General features: G+C 43.4%; 1 protein-coding gene across 1 annotated transcript in view; it reads right to left on the bottom strand.

Annotated features, from left to right (window-relative positions):
* Nucleotides 1-10,676, bottom strand: part of LOC134208777 (uncharacterized) — a 139,383-nt gene extending 128,707 nt beyond the window's left edge. The window contains exon 1 of the mRNA XM_062684708.1: nt 8,910-10,676. The gene's annotated coding sequence lies outside the window, so the exon portion shown is untranslated. The remainder of the gene's footprint in view (nt 1-8,909) is intronic.
* Between the last annotated feature and the right edge of the window lie 5,381 nt (nt 10,677-16,057).

Genomic DNA, 16,057 nt, shown 5'->3' on the forward strand with positions numbered 1-16,057 from the left:
CTAGAACCCCACAGCCGAACACACAGACGTGTTTTGTTCTTCCAACGGCTGTCGGCCATATGTTCGCTATCGGTAGCATTCATCAAGCAAACATCCCTCCTCCACACGTTTCACCTTTTTTCCGTCTGGTCTGCTAAATGGTTTGCGGTAGGGGAGTGAAGGGAACCCGAAACAAATAGAAAAAGTCAAGGACACCTATTCGCGACGTTCAGGTGTTCGGTGGGAGCAGGTTAGATAAGGTTAATGATAAGTGCCACTTATTGTAGGTGTCCGAATGAATGGGCCGAATTGTCTTCTATCATGAATGCAGCAGGAACTCATTAAGGAACTGTTATCACTGTAAAAACTGTCACCACCATATTTGGACCGCAGAAACCAAGAATTACAACTGCTAGTATCGCAAGGCCTTTTCTCTACATGACCCCGCATTACACTGTGGTGCGAGTACCACAACAGTAGCCCTAAAGAATATCATTCGGAAGCCCAAAAGAATACCATTTTGAATCTCGAAAAGATTCACTCCGGAAGCCAAAAAGAATTTCGTTGAAAGGCCCAAAAGGCACCGCTCGGAAATCCAAAAGAATTCCTTCCGAAAGCTCAAAACGGTAGCCCAAAAAGATTTCGTTCGTAAGCCAAAACCGCATTTCGTTCGGAAGTCAAGGATAATTCCGTTAAGAAGCCCAAAGGAACTCCGATCAGAAGCCCAGAAGGCTCCGCTCGGAAGTTCAAGACGAATCCTTTCAGAAGCCCAGAAGGACACCTGTTCGGAGGCCCAGCAAGACTCCGTTAGGAAGTCCGAAAAAATGGAAGCCGAAAAGGATTGTAATGGAATCTCATAAGAATTCAGATCGGAGGGTCATCAAACGGAATGATGCTGGGCTTCCGAATGGAATAATTGTATGCCTCTGAACTCAATCAATTAGGGCTTATGAAAAGAATCCATGGAAGACTCCGTCCGGTATCCCATAAGGGTTCCTCCGAAGTCCAAAATGATCCGCTCGGAAGTACTACAGCGTTCCGCTTAGAAGTGTAAATTGATTCCGTCTGCAAGCATAATAGGACACCGTTTGTAAGTCCAAAAGCATTCCATTGAGAAGCCCATAAAGATTCCATTCGGATTAAATTTGTAATCCCCAAAACGATTCTGTTCGAAAACTGAAAACAGATTTCGTGCGGAAGTCTAAAAAAAATTCGTTCGGAAGTCCAAATTGATTGTGTTCGGAATCCCAACGGAACTTGGCCTTACGAAAAGAATCCCAGAAGTATTCCATTTGGAATCCTAAAATGATTCCGTTCAGAAGCCAAAAAGCTCCACTCAGAAGTGCAGATTAAATCCGTTCAGAACCTAAATTCGATTCCATTTCGAGCCCAAAAGAAAGTACGATCAGTAGCCTAAACGTAATCATTCGGCATCGCAAAATGATTTATTTAGTGAGCCAAAAAGCATTCCATTCAGAAGCCTAAAAGGCTTTGCCAGATGTCCAAAGAGATTCCGTTCAAATGTCTAAAAGATTGCCATTCGTATTTGGAATCTTCTTCTTCTGATTGGCATTACGTCCCCACACTGGGACAGAGCCGCATCGCAGCTTAGTGTTCATTAAGCACTTCCACAGTTATCAACTGCGAGGTTTCTAAGCCAGGTTACCTTTTTTGCATTCGTATATCATGAGGCTAGCACGATGAAACTTTTATGCCCAGGGAAGTGGAGACAATTTCCAATCCGAAAATTGCCTAGACCGGCACCGGGAATCGAACCCAGCCACCCTCAGCATGGTCTTGCTTTGTAGCCGCGCGTCTTACCGCACGGCTAAGGAGGGCCCCCGTATTTGGAGTAGAATAGTTTTATTTGGAAGGCGAAATTAATTCAGTGTAAAGGTCCAAAAATCTTTCTGTCGAAATCTTAAAATTTCTAATTGCGTTTGGAAGACCGAGAGGATTTCATTTGGAAGCTCAAATAATTCCATTCGGAAACTAAAAACAATGGAATGGACTTGGTACTTTTAATTCGGGATATTCTGCCAAGTGGGTTTGATAGCGGCACTCATGGATCGTCAACCCAGAACCTGTTCCGGTGGACCCGAATAAGACAGAAATATGGAATTGATCAAATTGGTGCCATTCGTTAGCTCAGTATTTATATTTTTTCTCAGAATTAAACTCTGCTGTAAACTGGTCAGTTTGGTCACTTACAGATGGCCAACATGGAGCCGGATGCAACATTTACGGAAGTTATGGAGATCATTGAAGTTAGCCTTTTACTCTACTCGGGGTGAACAGGACCCATAAGTAAGTAAGTCGTGGAAGCAGAACTGGAGGTCCTTCGGCTACCCAGATTGCTAGAGGATTGACACGCAGTCCCACTACACAATAACTGCCCATTATTGCATATTTTTAACTTTTCCGTTTTTGTTTATTACAATGGACTCCACAAAATTCAAATACTGGCAGCTTACCACATGCAAGCATGATAGGTTGTATACTATTTCGCCGAAAAATATCTCGCAGAGATTTTAGGACAAATATTTCTTTTCCTATTGTAAAAATGAATCGCGCTTATTTCTATCGAAACTACGCGGTCTACAAGTGTACGATCCTACAAACACTAATTATTCAACTTCGCTGTCTCGCGACTAGGAAGGAAATATAACACATACACTGATAACCCGGTGGTGGCTGCTTCAGACTCACTGTAAATTGGTTAGAAAACTGCCCATGAAATAAAGAAGAAATTCTAAGGAACTATAAGCTAGATTTTGCTTGAGAATTATGTTTCTTAAATTATTGTTCAAAATGTTGTCTCAGTCAGTAACACCACTTGTCTTTTCGTCTTTTTGGTTTGGACTTTTTTTTTCCACAGCCCATTTTAGACTGCTTCTGATTTTCGAAAATCTTCACAAGCATCCAGCAGACATCATAGGTCCAACAAACTTTCATAATGGTCCTAAGAAACTATTATTTACTTATTCAACTTTTGGTTAACTCCCATAAATATCAATGGATCGTAGCGATTCACTGTCACGAAATCATATTAGCATTAGCATTAGCATACAGCATTTCGCACAAATTCGTAGGTGGTACAAACCAAGACTATTGTATGAGAGAAGCATCACTTTCATCCATTACCACAGATATTGATTTGGGACTAATTATAGATAGTAGAATCTATAGATGAGCGAAAGCATGGCTGAGTCGATTTTTTTGACCGTGTACACGCGCATATGACGTCACAACCCTTAACATTTCCATTGGAATCGTGACGTCATGCTCGTTTGGAGACACGTTTGACAGTTAGTTTGGAGACAGAGGATTTATCTTCGCTCATCTATATTTTCCACTATCTATAGGACTAATCACTAACTCTTAGATGGAAGCAATGCAGTCTCCAATAGTCGAGATCTGTCCTGGCCACGTCCTTGCGAATGCTAAGGAAGGGGAAGGATGGTTTGTTGGACACATACTTAAGAAAGATGCAGAGAACTCTACGACCTCTCATAGGTGCCACGGGAGGTTTTCGGATTGCGTGGAAGGTTATAACAGTAGGAATTGTTTTTTGGTATAACGTGAAACACAGAAAGAACTTAGATAGAAATACAAAGTAGGAAAGGGACGAGCCTGGGATTGAACCCACGTCCTCCTGCTTATATGGCAGAAGCGGTAGCCACTAGACCACCGAGCTCGTCTTCACTGTCACGAAATCGTATGACCGTCAAATAATCTTTTGGGGAGTTCAGAACCCTCGTGAACCAGATTTAATGCAGGCTAAGGGATGTTGTGATAATTTGTGATTCAATCAATCCTTTCTGGTTTCTACGAAACTTATTATAATTGTCTTTATTATAGAGGTTTTCAGACCTAGACTGGCTTGTCTCTAAACAACAAAACTTCATCCCTGGGATTTCTGATAATTCATTCAAACATGGTATAAATAATAAACGGTTAATTTTTTTTATAAATTATGAACAAATTTCAGATGCCTACATTTTTTTTACCTCAGTAAACCTTGAGGCATCTTTGAGCGCTGTTGGGACGAAAAATACTTTCTGGAGTCTTTTAGAACGATCAGTAGACCACTTCTTTAGGATCTCAGAAACCTCTATGATTATATATTTGAACTGCCCAATATTTGATGATTTTTTTTCAGATCTAGAAATCAGACCTACCAAACAGTATTGCAACTAAAATCATAACCTGATGATATGTTCTTACCATAATCATGGGTAGGAGCTCCTCAATGCCTTGACTGTTCCACCCAGGAGTATTCATGAGTATGACATGTTCTACTTGTCCTACCCACTCCCAGCGCCACAGGAGCTAATTATCATTGAAATAATTATTGAAATTTTTTAATTACACGGTGTTTGAGTTTTGCGGTTTTCTAAATTTTCTTGGATTGTAGTATAAAGCAATGAAACAAGGCAATGCTTTCTCTGAATGACCGCATCTGACCGGTTTAAGACAAAGTGATGAGCTAATGCCTTTTTTAAACGTTTTCTTGGTATAAAAAAATAAAGGAGATATTCCATTCAATGAATGAACACATCTGCCCGGTGTAAAGGCTCCCCCAGACCTAAGCGATTTTATCGCCGAGACGGTGACAACTAGTTGTTACGATTCTATCGTTGAGTCGTTGCAGGCAATGTTCTATTTACAATTCCATACCAACGGCGACCGAATTGCTGTCGCCTAGCGATAGAATTGCGTCGCGACTGGCGCGTCGCGTGTGTTTGGAGGTACCTTAGCAAAGAGGAAAGATAAATGGATGCGTCCGCCCGATATAAGGCAAAGGAAGTAGATAATGGCTTCTTCCTCTAAAAGAGGAGACAATACCTTCATTAATTGATCGCAGATGCCCGGTATAATGCAAATAGGAAGGACGATTCCTTCTTTGAAGTAAATCATCTGCCCAGTATAAGACGAGATAATGCCAAGCGCAAAGCGAAGGGAAAAGACTTGCACAAGGTACTGTCTATGCCTTTATTCGTTTTATATCATTTTCACCATCGGAATAAGCCATTTTCCGAGACAAATTCGACCAGCTGATCGAATCTTCACCATCAATTGAGTAGACGACTCGGCGTTTTGTACTGGCAACTTTGCATGATAACCATGATCATCATCATTTCGTTTCACTTTCAGTGTTCCGTATAAAAAGTAAATATTAGTGTTAGGTCTCCTGTCGTTTCACTCGTTTCGTAAAATAGCTAATATGCCTTTTCACGAGACGTTTAAAATCAGCTCATTTGACAGTTCTTCTATGAAAGTGACAGCTTCGAGTTTGTGGTCCCGTTCAGCGGTTGTAAACAAGTGCAGTCTCGCTAGTGTCGCATGAAAAGGCCTATTGTTTATGTTAGATTCGCAGTGAACTCAGAAAAGATGTGACAAAGATGGTGTAGGTTGTTCGGCAGTTCCAATTTTTATGATTTTTTGTTCCAGAAGCGAATGGAACTCATGTCATACACTAACCAGTAAGTTTGATCGCTCACAAGTGTCCAATTTGGGAGCTTTTTTCGATCTAGTGCCCATTTTAATTTTTCTTCCTTTCCTCGATCTGTACGTATCTCGATGGTCCATTCAATACCGAGATGTGGAGGGTTTGCTAACTGCATTCTACCGGAGATAAAGCCTAGTTGATCACTTATTTGAAAAGTTTTTTTTTTTAATGGTGGGATTTGCACTTAGTTTCGTTTGATAACGCCGGAAGATAGCAATTTTTGTTGGTACCGTAATCTAGGAGAACTTTGATCGCCGGGGTAACATTGAACAGTTTAATTATTTTCAAGAAAAGAATAAATTATTATCCTCGGTTATTACAATTACTTATTGTGAGTTCTTAATATTGATTAAATTTGCTGCTGAATGATAATTCGGATGAATTTGCAATAATTTTTCGCCAAAATTTGAAAAACATTAATTTTTGAACTCACAGCAATGTGCCAAAAAATCTTTCAAAACAAAAATAATAAAAAAAAAAACAAAATAAGCTAGTACATATAATTGTGTGATAAATAATCTTGTTTTCTTGGTTGATCCATATTTTTTGTTTCAAAAATTTCGATTTTTATTATTAAACATCAGATGGGGAGTGAGTGCTAGTAATGGACCCTTTAACGACTAAAATTTGCTTCAGTCGCTCCGCTAGAGCGAGCCTCTTGACAAATTGTAGTTTTGCTGCACCAGATAACAAGCAACAGGTATCAGCATCCTGTTTTTGTACATAAAAATAGCCAAAACATTCATTGTTACTACTAAACCAAGCATTTTAAAATAATGTAGGCCACCCCGGGTCCATAATATGCAACGTCGAGTTTGTTTATATACGTTTTATAACGTAATTATTATGACGTAAAGTCAATGTCAACTTCTCTCCACGAACAGCCTAGATAGCCATGTGGTGTCGGCAGCTGGTTATCTGGTTGAGAATAACATTACGGATTGCCTGTTCCAGTGGTAAAAGTCCACCATACATGTGACCCCTAATTCTCGGTGTGATGCGGCTTTATGCTTACCGTGCCTACGAATGAATGGTTAGGGGGGTCTAATAAGAATTCGCATTATGCGTTTTTAACAGTGCATTCTGTGTTTCGTCTTTGACGTTCGTCCATTGTTACGTCTTCAGTGTTTTTGTGACACCTCTCTTTAGTCCCTAGCTTAATGCATGTGAGTCTACATAATTGGCTTTCCTATAAATGGTATATCATATGCATTTGCATTGTGTGACTTATCCAGTATATTTTATGCTTCACGTTCCATTGCGTTTTGCAAAATGCATAGTATGTATGTATTATTGATTGTATCCTCCTTCTCCAGAAGCCTGTTCCATTCTCCTTTTCAACTTCACTTCCTCTTCCTTTCCCCTTTTCACTTCCTTTTCCGTCAGGTAAATGATGAGAAAGGCCAGTGAAGGCGATGGCACAAATCTCCCAAATTGAGGGGAACGTGCCTCCTGAGCCAACGTTCTGGTACCTCATACCAGTCGATCCGCTAAAGCGAGCCTCTTAACAAATTGTAGTTTTGCTGCACTAGATAACAAGCAACAGGTATCAGCATCCTGTTTTGTGCATAAAAATAGCCAAAACATTCATTGTTACTACTAAACCAAGCGTTTTAAAATAATGTAGGCCACCCCCGGGTCCATAATATGCAAGGTCGAGTTTGTTTATACACGTATTATGGTCCCCCCATTTGATTTACATGTTCCATTCCCACTAGAAATACTACAATAAGAGATCGACGAAAACGCCTTCTTGTTTCCTAACGAACCATCAAAAGCGGTTCCAATTCGACAGTAAGCCCATGCTCATTTCGTATGACCGAAACAGCTGAAACATTCGGTTAATTGCCTTAATGTAAACAATTAAAATGAAAATCCATCTATAATTGCCTAGCTTAAGGCGTGTTTCATCGGAGGCGGCAAACTATCGAGTGGCTGTCGTCGGTGTCAGCGGCACTTCAGTAAACTTTTCTCACATGGTTCGCCATCAGAAAGTTGCCTTCCACAAACGCGCGTCGGAGGGAGAAGCTGCAAGAATTGATTCGCAGGGTAGCAGCCTAGTGATATTTTCTCTCTTGAAACCAAATTGATTCTTTTCAAGATCAACTTTCTATACAAAAGAAATTTGATCCGAGAAGAAATTTCTTAAAACTACAAAACACAATCGCTTAGTGACGTCAGAAAATCGCAATAATAGCTTTACGTTGTCCAAAGTCTTCCTTGCGGTATCGTCTCTTGTACACAACTCTCCTGATATTTTTACCAGTAATAGACACCATTCAGTGTATTTCGTTTTTTTAACACGTTATTTTTCATTTTTCAATTTTTTATTGTTTATCATTTTCTCGAATATTTTATATTTGAAAAAATCCATTCTTTTGTCGAATCTGCAATGCGCTGTCAACAAACTGGGAATGTTTCGTCCAAAATTGTTGTCCAGCAATTCGGGAAGTAATGCTTTCACCATTATTCATATTTAAAATCTTCCCAGCATGCAATGGACACAAAATCAATTATTTTGGTCAGTGACATCTCGCAAATTCTTGATGTCTTCGAGTTCATTATTTAGTAAATTCATATTTCCCGTTGTTACAATTTGACGGTTTCATTTCGCAGCAAGATCCGTCCAATACTTTTCATTCATTTTGTGCCTAAAAATTACGGTGCAATAGTATTTGTAACAACCACTCCAATAACCTCGACGATTTTCACTTTAAAGCACCATGTATATGCAAAGTAGGTACTGATTACTACGATTGTTTGTTATTGCAAGTCTACCGTAATTGTGCTTACACAATTAAATTAGGTACTGATAAGATGCCCCTCGGTTTCCGCTTGTGGTAGCCTTTTTCAACACTTCAAAACGTCAACGTCATCCAGATGGTAGATATGATTTCAAACCGTTTAATCTATGCAATTTCAACAAGGTGTTTTATTTTTGTTCAATATACAGCTTTAATTAATGTGAGTCACAGACTGTTTTCTTGAACACCTCACTGTTTTTATTTCAAATAGAAGATCGAAGTTCAATGGTTTATTGCCTATTTGCAAATTGCTGTGTCATATCTCTTTAGCAATGATTCTGCATTCCACCGGAAATCTTATAATTTGTTTTTCACAGTAACGTTCCAGTTTGGTTCACATGATGTACGACCTCGTTAATTAGATTGCACTTTGAAACTTAAATGTACGTACAAAACACAATCAATCCTACACTTCAGGTACCAGACACATTTTTTTCCGCATTTTCACGTCATACTGCATAATAATCTCGAATTAATCCTTCACCATTCGTCATCCCATCTCACTACCTGGTTATTCCCACTGATACGGATTTAACCTCAACACTACACCACCGCTTAGTGGGAGGTTCCCGGACGTACGTCGGAAACTTCCTCCTCGGAAAAATCTCACTCACCTTCTCTTTTGATCAGCTTTCCACTTGACTATTGCAGTTGCTGCAGTCGTAATCACAGTTAATTACAGCCACAAGTAATCCCAGTTTGAATTCGGTTCACTTCACTTCAAAAAACGGAACACAAGCTGCGGGCTGCGACGGCAATCGGGCACAACGATCGATGATGAAAGTGGTAATCCAAAATAAAAAGAAACGCAAAATGTTGCAGACCGAAGTCTTTAGTGGCCAAGAATGGGGTCACCACGCTCACACATCCACAGTGACGGCAGCGGCGGCGACGGCGACGACAGTTGCGGCCCCAAAGCAGACGACGACACTGAACTGACACTAAAAATAGCACCTTAATCCATATTGCACACAGGAGGGCGTAATGCCAGCGCTACTGTTGTTGTAATCCAATCAGAACAACGGAACGCATCGACCATCGGTCGTGGCAGCGACATCATTCTCGGTTTTAGGGTCGATTCTTCACGAAACAACAATCACGGAATGCACTCTTGCACGAAAATAACCATAAATCACGGAACAATCAACAGCACAGCGGAGGTTTCTTTTGCAAAAACACTTGCGCATACACTCGCACACACCTACACCACGAAGGTGCAATAAATAGGTTCCGGACGGACCAAGTCGCAGTTTAGATCAAATATTTGTAGCCAAGATCGGCGGCAGTAATTGCACAATAATTCATTTCCACTTCACCGGGGTTTCTTTCGATTCTTCTAATGGTTCAACGGCGCTAGCACTTTTCCGGAAGACAAGAAACAATGGATCCAAGACGTAAATAGCATCTTGGGTGCCCCAGTCACCAATACCGACGTGACCAGGCAAACACTTCGCTCCCACACCGACTTGCCCACGGAAACGCAGACTTGCCACTTGCCTCCGTTGAGAGCTGCGCTCCTCACATGTACGCGTGGAACTTTTCTTGCAACACTCTCATCGGTTTGTTCCGTTTCCAACTCCTTCGGGGGCAACTTTCCTTTGTTTCTTCTTGTGCAAACCAAACCGCGAGGGCGGTTGGTGAGAAAATCGACACCCAACTCGGCTGCCAGACTCAAATGGGCAACCAGCTCCAACCGTACTCGACTATCTACGGTTGGAGAAAGTTGGTCGCTTAACGATCCACACGCGTGCGAATTTTCTGGGCTTGTTAGACACCTGAATTGGTTTGTTGATTTCGTAATCGTTTCGGTCACTACTTTGAACGGCTGTATCGTTGCCTCATTAAGCAATCCGATCACGGTCGATTAATGCGTTTTGTCGCAATCACCAAGCGAGTCTACAAGTTTAGGCCAAGATCCTCTTCCGAATGGCCTACACTGCTCGCGATCTAACTGAATCACGACATGGCAATTTACGAAAAACCCGCACTGCTACAACTGCTGATGTTCATTTTTACTTGCACTGATAGAATTTTTTCAGTAACTTTTCACCTTTTTCTTGGTGGTGCAGCACCACAGACACACAAACTCGTTCTCTACACCAAAGCACTTCTTTCGTACTTTGCTTGCTGCTGTTTCTTCTTCGTCTTCAAGCTTCTGCTTTACCTCCTCCTACTTTGAAGCATTCACAGTGTGTACGAAAGCAAGCGAATAAAAAAATAAAAAAAAAACTTTTTTTTCTCAATCACTATTTCCAAGGGCGACCGAATGAAGAACACACATATACAGCGCTATGTATGTATTGACTGTATAGTACACGGACACGAGACGCGAGCCGTGACACTACGTGCGAACCGCTCGACAACTGCTGGACGACTGACAGCGAGCAAGAGTCGTTTCACTGCACGAGCCCCCCTGCTTGCATTCGCCTGAGAGCGAACAGGCAGAGAGAGAAACCCGAACGGTCCCGAAAGTTGATCACTCTCGCCGCTCGGCCATGGTGGTGTGCGTGGCAACTCTTTGTTTCGTGTAGAATGCGTTGATGTGTTGGTGGTATTGACAGCAATGACTGGTTTCTCTCGCGTTTTCTTCAACTCTGCACTGAATCGCCTAGTGTTGTTGTTATTGTTCGTGCACCCACTGTTGCCTTCAATCTTACTGTTATGTGAAGGTAATTATAAATATTTTGTAATGGATAATCTTTCGACGTCGTCTGCGTTGCCACTGGTTTGAGGAAAAGCGCCCCATTTAGAAGAAAAACACTTGAACAAGGTTGTCAATTGTTTTCTGAACAATCATCCGGGAGTCTGTGACTGTACGATCATGGTAGTTTATGCCTTTGTAAATAATCAATTGTTATACATCAATAAATCATACTTATTCTGACCACTAAGCGAAAAGGACACATTTCTACATTATCAAATGAATCTCAATGTCTGCGAATTGTTGTGTCACTTTTGGGAACAGGTTGATGTAGGTAAAAACATACTGTCGTCGCCGTTTCAATTACCGTCGTCGTCCATCGGTATTAAAGGGAAACAGAGATTTCTCTTCATTCTCTCTTTTTCACGCATTCACTCTCGCCAACTTCATCATCCAATAATATTAAAGCTGCACTATCTATCATGGGGCTTTCGGTTGAGAACAATCTCTTCAATGGTTTTTTTTTTTATTTGGGCTATTTGAATTACGATGGATGAACAGAAGCTCAAGAGATTATCGATGACGACAGCTAAATTAGGTCAATTATTTTGGCATTGAAAAAAGCTAACTAGTGCGATACAGTGCGGTATTTGATGACATGTAAACGCACCTGTTGAGGCGATTAAGTTAATACAAAGGGAGAGAATTAAATGGAAACGCATTTTTCTATGCTGTATTTCAACTGTTTGGGATAATTGAAAATAATTAATTCAATGTTTACAGGTTACGTTGAATATGACAGCACCTGGGACCTTGTTCAAGGACTTAATGGGCCTTCCTAGTCAATAGAGAGTTGGATATGATTTTGAACATGTTTTCTAGGTGGATTCGATATAGGTGCATAAAGAGCAGAAGTGAAGAGATCATTCGTTGAAAAACTTGGAACTCAGGCAACGGATGTTCCGGAAGGTGGCAGCGTAGAAGAGCAGTGGACAGCCATCTAGAATGCTGTTATCGACACTAGCGAGAACAGCATGGAAAAGCTGCACACTCAGCGAAAAGAGTGGATTACTAATACAATCTGGCGGAAGAAGGCGGAGCGTAGAGAAGCAAAGGCCGCAATAGAGCGGGGAAGAATCCGTACAACCAAATACGAGTTTCGTCAACAGTATTCGGTTTAAGAGAAGGAAGTCAATCGCCGAGCTAGGCTTTCTTAACAATATGTCACGACACTTGAATGGATCAAAGATAAATCCAAGGATGTCAGTGAAAGACGCGACAGGTCAGATACCAATCCAGCTGAAACGTTGGTACGAGCACTTCGAGAAACTACTTCAAATTTAGATGCCCGACCAACCATCAATACCTCGACAGTCGCCTCGACGCAGGAGCTTGACGCAGCCATGCGAAGGAAGATATGTAACAAGGCTACCGGGGTCAGCGAAGCTACACAAAATTGACCCCATGCTATCCACACAAACAACTGTTTCACGCTAGTAACACACAAAAGTTCTATGAGAAGTTGAACCGTTCACGCAAGGGCCACGTGCCACAGCCTGACATGTGTAAGGACATAAACGGGAACCTTCTTACGAACGAAAAACGTGAAGTGATCCAAAGGTAGCGGCAGCACTACGAATGGCGATGTGGCAGACGAAGATGGCGGTATGGTGCTGGACCTGGGAGAACGCGCGCAGGACATAACTTAATCGGCTCCGGATCTCCAGGAAATCCAGTAGGAAATTGACAGTTAATACGCAGGGCCGTGGCCCAAGCTGGCCCCCCATACCTCAGTATGGACAGAGCGACACTAGCCAGAAGCTTGCGCTTGCTGGCATTCCGCAGAGCTATTGGACATCATCCGGGACAATGCCACTATAGCTGTGGAGGCACGCTTGCAGGCGTAATTTACGAGGCTACCAAAGGTGAGCTTATCGTCGATCATTGCCCCCAAGAGTTTGATGGAGCGTTCAGAGGTGACCGCGCAGTTGCCTGCACTTATCACCGCTTGTTGTTCCGACTTTCGGTTGTGAACAACAACCACCTCAGTCTTGTGGTTAGCCAGTTCTAACTTCCTGGGAATCCACTCCCCCACAATTGCGATCGAGTGGGCTGCAGTCAACTCCACCTCGTCGATCGATTCGCCGTAGACCTCCAGCGTAATATCGTCAACATGTCGACGATTACCACGCCCACCGGGAACTTCAACCTCAAGACACCGTCGTACATGACGTTCCATAACACCGGACCCAGTATGGAACCTTGCGAACCCCTGAGGTTATGTCAACGCACTTCCGCCCCGCCTCCGTGTCGTATACCGGTACTCGATTCTGGAAGTAGCTTCCGAGAATCTTGTACAGGTACCCGGTATTCCAAGACGCAGGAGCGCATCTGCAATAGCTGCCCAACTGGCACTATTGAATGCATTCCTCACGTCGAGAGTCACTACTGCACAATAGCGAACTTCCCTCCTCCTACGCTGGATAGATATCTCCGCGGATTTGGTAACCGACAAGATAGCGTCAACGGTCGACTTACCCTTTCGGAAGCCAAACTGTTTACAGGATAGACCATCCGCACCCTCCGTGCGTATCAACAACCTGTTGAGGATGATCTTCTCGAGCACCTCCAACGCCGTATCAAGCAGGCATATTGGCCTATATGCCGACGGATCCCTCGGTGGTTTTCTCACCTTTGGCAATAGGACCAAGCTCTGCCTTTTCCATGCTTTAGGGAAGACTCCCTCGTCCAGGCATCTCTGCATGACAGATCTGAACATCTCGGGCATCAGAAATGGCCGCTTTAATGGCCAGGTTCGGAATACCATCCGGTCCTGGCACCTTACCTACACTAAGGGACTGTGCAATCCCCGCAAGTTCCGCCACAGTTACTCTTCCCTCGTCGGTCACCCTGGCCCCTTGCAGCTCAACAAAGTGAGGCCAGGGACTTGGGTCGTGACGTGGGAAGAGCCCCGCGATGATCCTCTCCAGCATCTCTGGAGACCGCTCTGTAGGGGCCATCGCCCCACGTGTCTTGGCCATTACGACCCTATAGGCGTCACCCATGCATTCGCGTTGGCACTTTGACACAGGCCATCGAAGCAGGCTTTTTTGTTTGATCTAATCACAGTCTTCAGAGCGGCTCTAGCAGCCACGAACGCCACCCATCGTTCAACACGCTCCTCTTCTGTGCGTGCTCGCTCGTGCTCATGCTCGTGCTCGTAGGCAGGCGCGGCGCAGGGTCGCAATTGCTTGAGTCCACCAGTAAGCCGGTGGCCTCCCATTCCAAGGGTGGACTTTCCTAGGCATGGTGGCATCGCATGCATGCGAGAGTACTGTTACCGGCTTCTCGCCACTCAGACCGAGAGTATTGTGCTCGCGGCGGAGCGCTTCCTCAAACACCTCGTCGTCGAAGTACGATGTCTTCCACATACGAGGGCTAGGCCTCGTCCCTTCTTCCGTCCGCTGAATGCTGGTCGCATAGTCGATACTGTAGCGAACCGGGTCCAGTTCGAACTACTCGTTTGGCCAGGGCTCCAGAACGTAACGTCGATAATCGACTCGGCCCCGTTCCAGCTGTAGGTACTTTTGGTACCGACATTGGCCAAATCCACATCCAACATGGCCAGTGATTCCAGCAGGATCTGCCCCCGTTGATTCGTGGAACGGCTTCCCCATTCCACGGCCCAAGCGTTGAAGTCGCCACCGGCCTACGCCCATCAAGTTAGCCGTCAAACAATCCAGCATAGGATCAACCATCGAGGAGGCGCATAACAGCTGTAGAAGAAGACCCCGTTGACTTTGGCAATGACGAAGCCCTCGTGTGTCGAAAACACCAACTCTTGGACTGGGCATTTCCCCGTTGTCCATATCGCTGCCATTTTAGACCCATCGGTGACCCAATTACTGTTCCTGGCGGGTACCCGGTAAGGATATTTTCTCTACAAGACTTTCTTATAACCATTATAAAACCTAAATGTTACTGAGGTTACCTGCACTGCCATGTTTGAGAAGTTAAGCCGGGAGCTGGTCCTTTCCCGCAGCCTTATTGTTTTTCAGCTCTTTAACAGCTTTTTTAACCTCATCTAGTGTAAGCGACTCCACAGCTTGTCCATCGTCGCTAACATTTATTCTGCTCACCGATGCACCGCCACTTCCACTTTTCAACAAAGTCTCGAAGTGTTGCTTCCACCTGGCAGCCACTTCGGTTTTATCTGTCAGCAAATTCCCTCATTGGTCGTTGCACATGACGGGAGATGGTGCTGTCTTTCTCCGCACGCCATTGACAGACTCATTGAACTTCCGCATATCGTTCTGCTCCATTTTTTCCTGCGCCTCGCTAATCACTTGTTTTTCGTATTCTTTCTTCTTCCTGCGGTGGGTTCGTTTTTCGGCTGCTCTTGCTTCCTTGTACCGATCTCTATTCGATCGGGTACCCGACACCAACATTCGGCTTCTGGCAACGTTCTTCTCGTCTGTCACTCTCTGACACTCCACATCGAACCAACCCGTCCTGGGTCGCCTCTGTGCAGTGCCTACCACTTCGCGTGCTGTTGTGCTCACCGCTCCATGGATTAACTCCCATAGATCGTTGATGTTGTCGCTAACGTTGATTGCACTTATCCGTTAGTCGAGCTCCTGGCGGTACTCAACCGATACTCCTTCCGCCGACAATCGCTGGATATTGTAACGCATCGTTCGCTGTGATCTTTCGTTCGATACAGTTGACAACCGTGATCGAATTTTACTGACAACGAGATAGTGATCAGAGTCAATGTTCGGACCTCTGAATGTCCGCACATCGATAACATCCGAGAAATGGCGCCCATGCACCAGAACAAGGTCTATCTGGTTGCAAGTTTCACCATTTGGGTGTCTTCAGGTGTAAAAATCATTCTGAATTCCAAAAGATTTCTTAAAAATTCCGAATAATTATCCAAGAAATTTAGAAAAACATGCCAAGGAAATCTTAAGGTATGTTCCGAAACATTTCCATTGGAATTTCCAAATAATTTACCAAGCAATTTCGTGAGGAAAATCCTAAGATTTGGAGCAATCTAATATGTAAAGTCGTTCCGCTCAACAAACATCAATCGGATTTATCGTCCTGATTTCCGATTCG

The sequence above is a fragment of the Armigeres subalbatus genome, chromosome 2 (genome assembly GCF_024139115.2).
Source record: "Armigeres subalbatus isolate Guangzhou_Male chromosome 2, GZ_Asu_2, whole genome shotgun sequence".
In the NCBI taxonomy this organism is placed as follows: domain Eukaryota; kingdom Metazoa; phylum Arthropoda; class Insecta; order Diptera; family Culicidae; genus Armigeres; species Armigeres subalbatus.